Below are 7,744 nucleotides of genomic sequence, written 5' to 3' on the forward strand. Positions count from 1 at the left end.
CAAATCAAAAGAATGAGAATCAATAACTAAAGAACTAATTAAAGCGATTAAACTAAATAATATGATAAATCAATGCTAAAAACATCCAAGATCAAGCATCACCACGAATACAATTAATGAAATAGTCGTTCTACCCCTAACATATAATTCAATTGATTAATGAGGAAAAGTAATCCATGAATAATACCAATGGTCTCTCCCGAGTTATCAATGGCTTCTCTAATCACAATCAAGCCTACTTCCGTGGAATCATGTAAATTAAAGACCTTGAGCACATTACTCTAACTTCCTAATCATCCATTCAACTACTCCCGTGATGAACTTCAAACCCTTAATTGATTTATTCAAATCCGTCAAAACCCAACTCCCGTTGTGATTAAAACAATGGATTAATAACAATACTAATTATCCCTAATCTAGCATTGGCATAAGCACAATCAATTGCAATTATCATTAGAGAATTTAAAGAATTAAATCATGCATCAATCATATTCGGGTTCCGCTAGATCTTGGAATAAAGAAACTACTCACACATATTAACGAAAGCAAAATCAATATTAATTGAAGAAAACATGATTAATAAGCAATGAAAAGTAAAAGAAGAAATAAAGATGAATACCAATTGCTTGAATGAAGAAAAGTACCAATCGTTGATGAATAAAGATTAAAACTTGAAAATCGAATGTAATCTAGAACTAGAGAGAATATTAGGGTTCTAAAAGTGTTTAAGAGCTGCTAAGATAATAACTAAGTATGTTTAGTCGGGGTTTACAAAGGGTATTTATATCCCTTAATTAAGAAATCCCGAAAAATGATGAAAACGCGTCTCGAGAAGCTTTGCCCGGGCAGCCAGGGCAATGTTGCCCGGTCCGGGCAGACAAAAGCTACACTCTTCATACTTCCTCTTTTGTGACTTCTCTTCTTTCCTTCTTCGCCCTGGCTGCCAGGGCAATGTTGCCCTCTAGGGCGGACGGAGAAAATTCTCTAACATCTTCATAAGTTCTCATGGCTATCCAAAACAAGTCCAAATCATCCGGAAATCTTCATATACCTACAAAATCAACTAAATAGACCAAACCACACTAGAGAAGAGGATATTAGCGAGAAGTAGCTCCGTAGAGCTCAAAAACCATACGAAAATAGCTATAAAATGATGGTAAAATATGGTATAAAACGTGTACATCAAATCACCTTCTATAAAGTCCTCTCCTAAACCAAACAACAATAATTCAATTAATATCCAAGCGATTAAATTTACAGCCATACTAACTTACTTTAAAAGCTTCAAAATCCAATTAAACAACACTTTAAAACCTACCCTTTAATTAAAATCAAAATCTTATATATATAGTTCTTTAAGTTTTCTTCATAAAAACCTTAAAATACACTCTTATACATGAAATTACAGCAAGTTCAAAGCTTAATAAAAATCTGAAAATTAATTTTATACATGAAACCTCAAAATTATAGTAATCTTTGAAACTACTTACATTATATGTTAAGTTAGTAGGCTTTAAACCCAAAAATTCATCAATTCAAAGCATTTAGAAGCTTCAAAAACAATAACCTAAAATCTAAAAATTAGTTTTAGTCATCAAAAATATAATTTTAACATAATATAATCACTATATTTTAAGTAACTTGACTAACATGTTTTAAGCCCTAAAATCATGAAAAATCAAGGTTTAAACCCTTATTTCTTAATTAAACCAAATCTGAAATTTTATTCAATAAATTAAACATAGTACAATTCATGAATTTGCAATCTTTAGTATCAAATAAACCTTAATAGCTCATAATAATAATAATAAAAAAACCAAGAATCAATAAAGATTAAAACTTGAAATAGTTTAAGAAAAGAAAGAACAAAGGAGGAAAGAAAAAAAAAAGTGAACTTGTCATTGGTGTTGGCGGCGTGGTGGCCGAAGAACGCCGGTGCAGCTAGGGATGGCAATATTAAGTGGATATCCACGAACCCGCTCCACCCGCTACAAATAAATGGACGAAAACCCGAATTAAATGGATGAGAAGTGGATGACGAATGAAGCGGGTGATGGATCGGATCGGATGTGGATGATACTTTTTTCACCCGCTAACCATCCACCCACCCGTTTAACATATATTATATTTTTTAATTTAAGAATTTTAATAATAAAATATGAAATGTGCAAGAAAATTACTTATTTTTTTGTTGCAAATTAATTTTTCAAACAATATATTGTTATTGTTTCATTTTGTATTAATAAAATAAAAAAATTCTTGTACAAATAACCGAAAATTAGAGTTTATGTGAGTTTTTTTCCACTTTAATACTCATCCATAGTCATCCGCTCCACCCGTTTCATCTGCGGATGATGGACGGACGGATATGGATGATGGGTGAAGCGGATGACGGATGGATGTGGATGGAGCGATTAGAGTAATGGATGGATGCGGGTGAAGCTCCACCTGATCCAAATCCGATCCATTGCCACCCTAGGTGCAGCAGGGGCGGCGCGGCGGTGGTCTTTGGTGGTGTGTACGGCAACATTAACTTCTTTTTTTTTTTTGTGAATGTGAAACCATGAAAGAGGAGAAAGGAAGTGAAGAGGAAGTGGAATTACATGAATAAGGGGGAGGAATTTGAGGGTTTTTGGGGTTTTTAATATGGGCTTAGTTTTTTTTATAATTTAAGTAGAAGTGGGATTTGGGATTGAATAAAAGTTTAGACATTGGACTACTAAGCTTAAAAGAGGATTTTGAATTAAACAAAAACTTATTAGTTTTAATGAAATTCGATTAAATTTTTCATAAAAATAATTTATACCAAGAAATCGAAATAAAATATTATTTATAAAGAAATATATTATAATGAATCTAAAAAATGGGGGATTATATCAAGGCTTTTCGCCAATGGGCCCCGAAACCTAAAAATTTCCTAAAAAAAGTGGATTATAGCCTTTAATTTTGTAATTTTTTGACCTTTTTTCGCTCGGAAATAAAAATTGTTGAGATGTTTACCATGGTCCCTAATATCCTCCGGAAGTCGAATTGGGTCGGTGGAACCATTGGAACCGTCCAATATGCCCTTAAATGGTCACTTTACCCGTTCACAACTTGAAGTGATTTCGTAAACTCAAGTGTATCACGTACGTTTATGACAACATATAATGATCATATATGGTTTCAAATGACATTATATGACACCGAGATATATTCCTTAGGGTCTTAACACTTTTTGCCACCGAACCTCAAATAGTCCTAAAAAAGTGTGGATTATAGCATTCAATATTGTAATTTTTTGACCTTTTTTTCCCCCAGAAATAAAAATTGCTGAGATGTTTACTATGGTCGCTAATACCCTCCAAGAGTCCAATTAGATCGGTGGAACCAACCAATATGCCCTTAATTGGTCATTTTACGCGTTCGCAACTTGCATTGATTTTGTAAACTCAGGCCAACCACGGACGTTTATGACAACATATAATGATCATATATAGTTTCAAACGGCATTATATGACCCCGAGATGTATCCCTTAGATGTAACACCCTATAAATTTTTTCCTTCAAAATACTTGTTTTTCCTTTTTAAACACGAGATAGGAAATTCTAAGGCATTACCACCATCGTTATAATGGCTAAGGCATTTGTCAAAGACACACAGCGGAAGACTCTCTTTAAAACCATTCAAACAAGTCAACTTTAAAAGTCAAACCAAACGAAAGTAAAGTCAAACCAAAATCAAACGAAGTCAACTACAATTTGGAACCATTGTAGGCTTTTATTAAAACCGAACAAATACTTAAAAATTCTTTGCGTTAGTCTTACAAGCACAATATAATATAATAATTAAAGTAATAAACCACATCATATTCTTGTGAAAATTACGCATGATTCGCTCTTTACTCATGCTCATCATGAATATGCTTCATCACCTGAAAAGCTCCTCTCTACTTGTCCCCATTACGTACTCGCCATTAGAAATGGGTCGTTGTAGGGCCAAGATAAAAGACAAGGCCAAACAAACATATAAACACACAATCAACAATGTTGAGTACATAAGCGTAAATAAAACACACTAACATGTTTTCACCCTATCATCACACAATTTAACTTGTTGCACTTGTTGACAAGCATACAACATACGCAATGACCAACAAATACATACACTACTACAAAAGGAGTGTTTTTTCGACACTATAGCCTCGACGCCAGAGCAAGAGCGTCAACAGGTAATTGTGATATCCGTGTTTTCTCGACGCTTTTTACAATCACAAGAAATTTAGACTATAAAAAACGTCGAGAGCACTAACATGTGGCCCTCACGTGAATTTAATTAGCTGTACTGCATTCACAGAAACCACCCAACATCACGAAACCCCCTTACTCCTCATTTTCGAACATCACGGAAACTACTCCATTCTATTTTCCTTCATTTGATCTGAAATCTTCACAGAGATTCATGGAGTCTTGGCCTAGAATTTGAATTCAGATCTCATTCTTTCTTCTTTCGTTTCATAATTCTATCACAATAATTTATATATTATGCCAAAATTATTGTCTTTGTATCAAATTTTAGGGTTTGCAGAAAGTTGATTTGCAGCAACCATTTTTCTTGCTCTCCTCACAGGTTATATTTTTACATCAATCTTTGTTCATTTTTACATTGTCACATTGATATAATTTCATGTGTTTTCTTTTATTAAAATTGGGTTCAAGGTTGATGTCTTCCTATTCATGTTTTGTACGTGGTTAGGTCCATGATTCAATATTTTATGAATTAGAGAGAAATTATTAGATTATAAAAAGTATACTCTGAAATTACGAGTTAGCAACAGATGAACTTTGATTAAATTCTACTCTGAGCTGAATTGTAGAATAGTTTGTTTGAGTTGTACGATGCAATTTCAATGTGGGCCTTGTCTTGGAGTGCCAGTATTATGGGATATAATGTTAGGCAAGCTTTTACCAATAAGTTAGGTATTTTGTTTAGATTGAAATTTTTTCAAATCTCATTATTGTTCAACTATGTAATTTTTAACGAGTTTGAACAAGTTTTAATTACTTTATGATGCTTTTGCAAACCTGAATTGAATATGTACTCTTATTATTGTTGATTAATTATTGTTTTTTTTATTTATTTAGTTATATAGACTATTTGTTTATTTTAATTTTATTTATTATGATAAATTAAACAACTGTAATGTATGTATGATGGTAATAATTTAATAAAAGGGAAAAAAAAAGCTTAAAAAAAAAATTCTAGATGCTTTTTAATGTCTACATATTTTGCACATTTTAATATTTCAAGAGTTTCCCGCCATACCATAGGCTGACAGGAATAGACGCGAGACAACAAAAGGCGTAGCTAAATTTGAGTATGTGGACATGTAAAAGCGTCGCTAAAGAACTACACAAATTTGGGATAATGCGCGGAAGTATTTTCCGACACTTCGTATATTAGTTAGGACACATAAAAGCGTCGATATTCTCGACGTTTTTTTGCGTCCCTCAATATTCTCGACTCACGTATTCTCGACGCTTTTTAGCAGCATCGAGAAATATTTTTGCGACGCTTTTTAGCGTCGAAAAAAGGCCTAAAAAGCGTCCAAAAAACACACTTTTTGTAGTAGTGATAACTAATTTATTTAGCTTGATTACGCATTGAACTGGTTTCACCCTAACCTGCCCCAATAAAGGGGTACTAACACGGGAGCTAACCGTGCCAGTATAAATTACCACTCGTAAGTGGCGGAAGTCCTGCGCATAATAATAAAAGGAATGTACAGTGTCCAGTACTCCAGTAGAAGTTATGGTTAAATATAAAACCCCATAACTCCCCCCATATGTTTAAACTCAAGGTATATACGTTTCAAAAGTTTTGTTGCGTAATCTCTTTTACTTTACATTGTTTACATATTATAAGATTTGGTGATGACTCTCAAACCATAATAATTCATTCAAGAATAATTACTCAAACAATCAAATATACCAATTTAATTCTTGATTAATTAATGACCACATAATATTTAATGTTGAACCCTTTTTAAATCTACCTCAGTGTCAAAGACACCTTAAACGCATAACGCGCCACAAATCCTATCCCTCGGTGTTAAAAACACCTTAAGTGCACTAAGGCACCATAAATACAATTTATTCCTCGTGTACTTAAATAGCTCTTTCCTCATGCTTAAAGCATTAATAAAGATTATATATATGAACCGTAAATAAATTCCTTTTCAATATTTCAAACTTAATTAAACATGTAGTTCAATTCAACATAAATTCTAACATGCCATAAATAAAAGTGTGGTTCATATATAACACGCCAAACAATAATTTCCAATCCATAATCCATCACAAATAAATCATGCTTCATAATTCAATCACCAACATCAATAAATCCATAATTTCCAAACATAATCTTAGCATGATAGTACTTGGGATTAATTTATCAAGCCTAGCATGTTACTACATCATCAAAAATATGCTAAATACACGAACGTACTCAATTAAGTCCTTAAAGTAGCCAATTACACTAAAACACTTCTCGAACCAATAAGTCTCCTACATAAAGGAAAAATAACCCTATATTAATAACCCTAGTATACACAATATCCAGCAACTTAAACTCACTTTAAACAACTTATAATAATCTGAAAATTATTTTAAAAACCCTTAATTAGTCTCTATTATAATGGGTAATTAAACCCTTTTATCAAAATTACAATACTACTACTTTACACAAAATTCCAGTAATAATACTTTTGTAAACTCCTTAAAAACTAATAAAAATCATATCTGTATACTTGGTTAATAATCAAAATCAATGGGTATTCAAAACCCCCACATCAATTTATGAAAGAACGAACCCTTGACTTGAACATGACCTTATCTTAGCAGAAAACCCATTTGATCCAATACTTTATGACATGAACCGAACCTGCTCTCGACCTGATATTAACCGTTATCCGATTTAATCCGAACGAAAAACAATATGAACCTGAACTAGTACACGACTCAATTAAAGCATGAACCTGAGTCATGGAAGGTTTAATAAAATTTTATATACCTTTTATTCAACTTATATAATGGTATAATTCTATAAACCCTCAATCCGATTTAATAAAATCTTTTGTTCAACTTATATAACTTTTGTTCTCTATTACTCGTATGTATATATAGGCTTAATAAAATCTTGATGATGCTTGATCAAAGTATGGAAGGCGTAATTATATAGTTCAACTTGGCCACATCGATATTATTAGAATTGAACTTCAACTAGAACCCGACTCATCACTAACCTGAACCCGAATGTATAATACCATCTTGTTAACCCATCCAAACCCGACTCAACACAACCCGAACCGAACCCGATCTGATTTTAACTTGAATTGAACGCGACCTATATCCGAAAAGGTGAACGACCCGTTATAACTTGAACTGAAATCGACCAACCTGAAGCTGAAACTGAAGCTGATCTGAAGCTAGATTCACCCGACATAAGCTGATCCTGATTTAACCCGAGAGCTAATTTGACCCGACCCAAACCCGACTTGAATACCCGAATTGACAGCTCTAGTTATAACTTTTCACTAAGGATTGTTCCAAAAAAAAAAAACTTTTCACTAAGGATTCTTAAAGTTTTAAACAGTATATGCAATTTCCTACTTAATTGTAAAATACATATTACTACATCTCAAATTAAATTTGAGGCATCGCCCGAACCACAAACTAGTTGAACTTTTCTAGAGCTAGATAACGA

Source organism: Chenopodium album, chromosome 21 (assembly GCF_948465745.1).
Source record: "Chenopodium album chromosome 21, dcCheAlbu1.1, whole genome shotgun sequence".
Taxonomy (NCBI): domain Eukaryota; kingdom Viridiplantae; phylum Streptophyta; class Magnoliopsida; order Caryophyllales; family Amaranthaceae; genus Chenopodium; species Chenopodium album.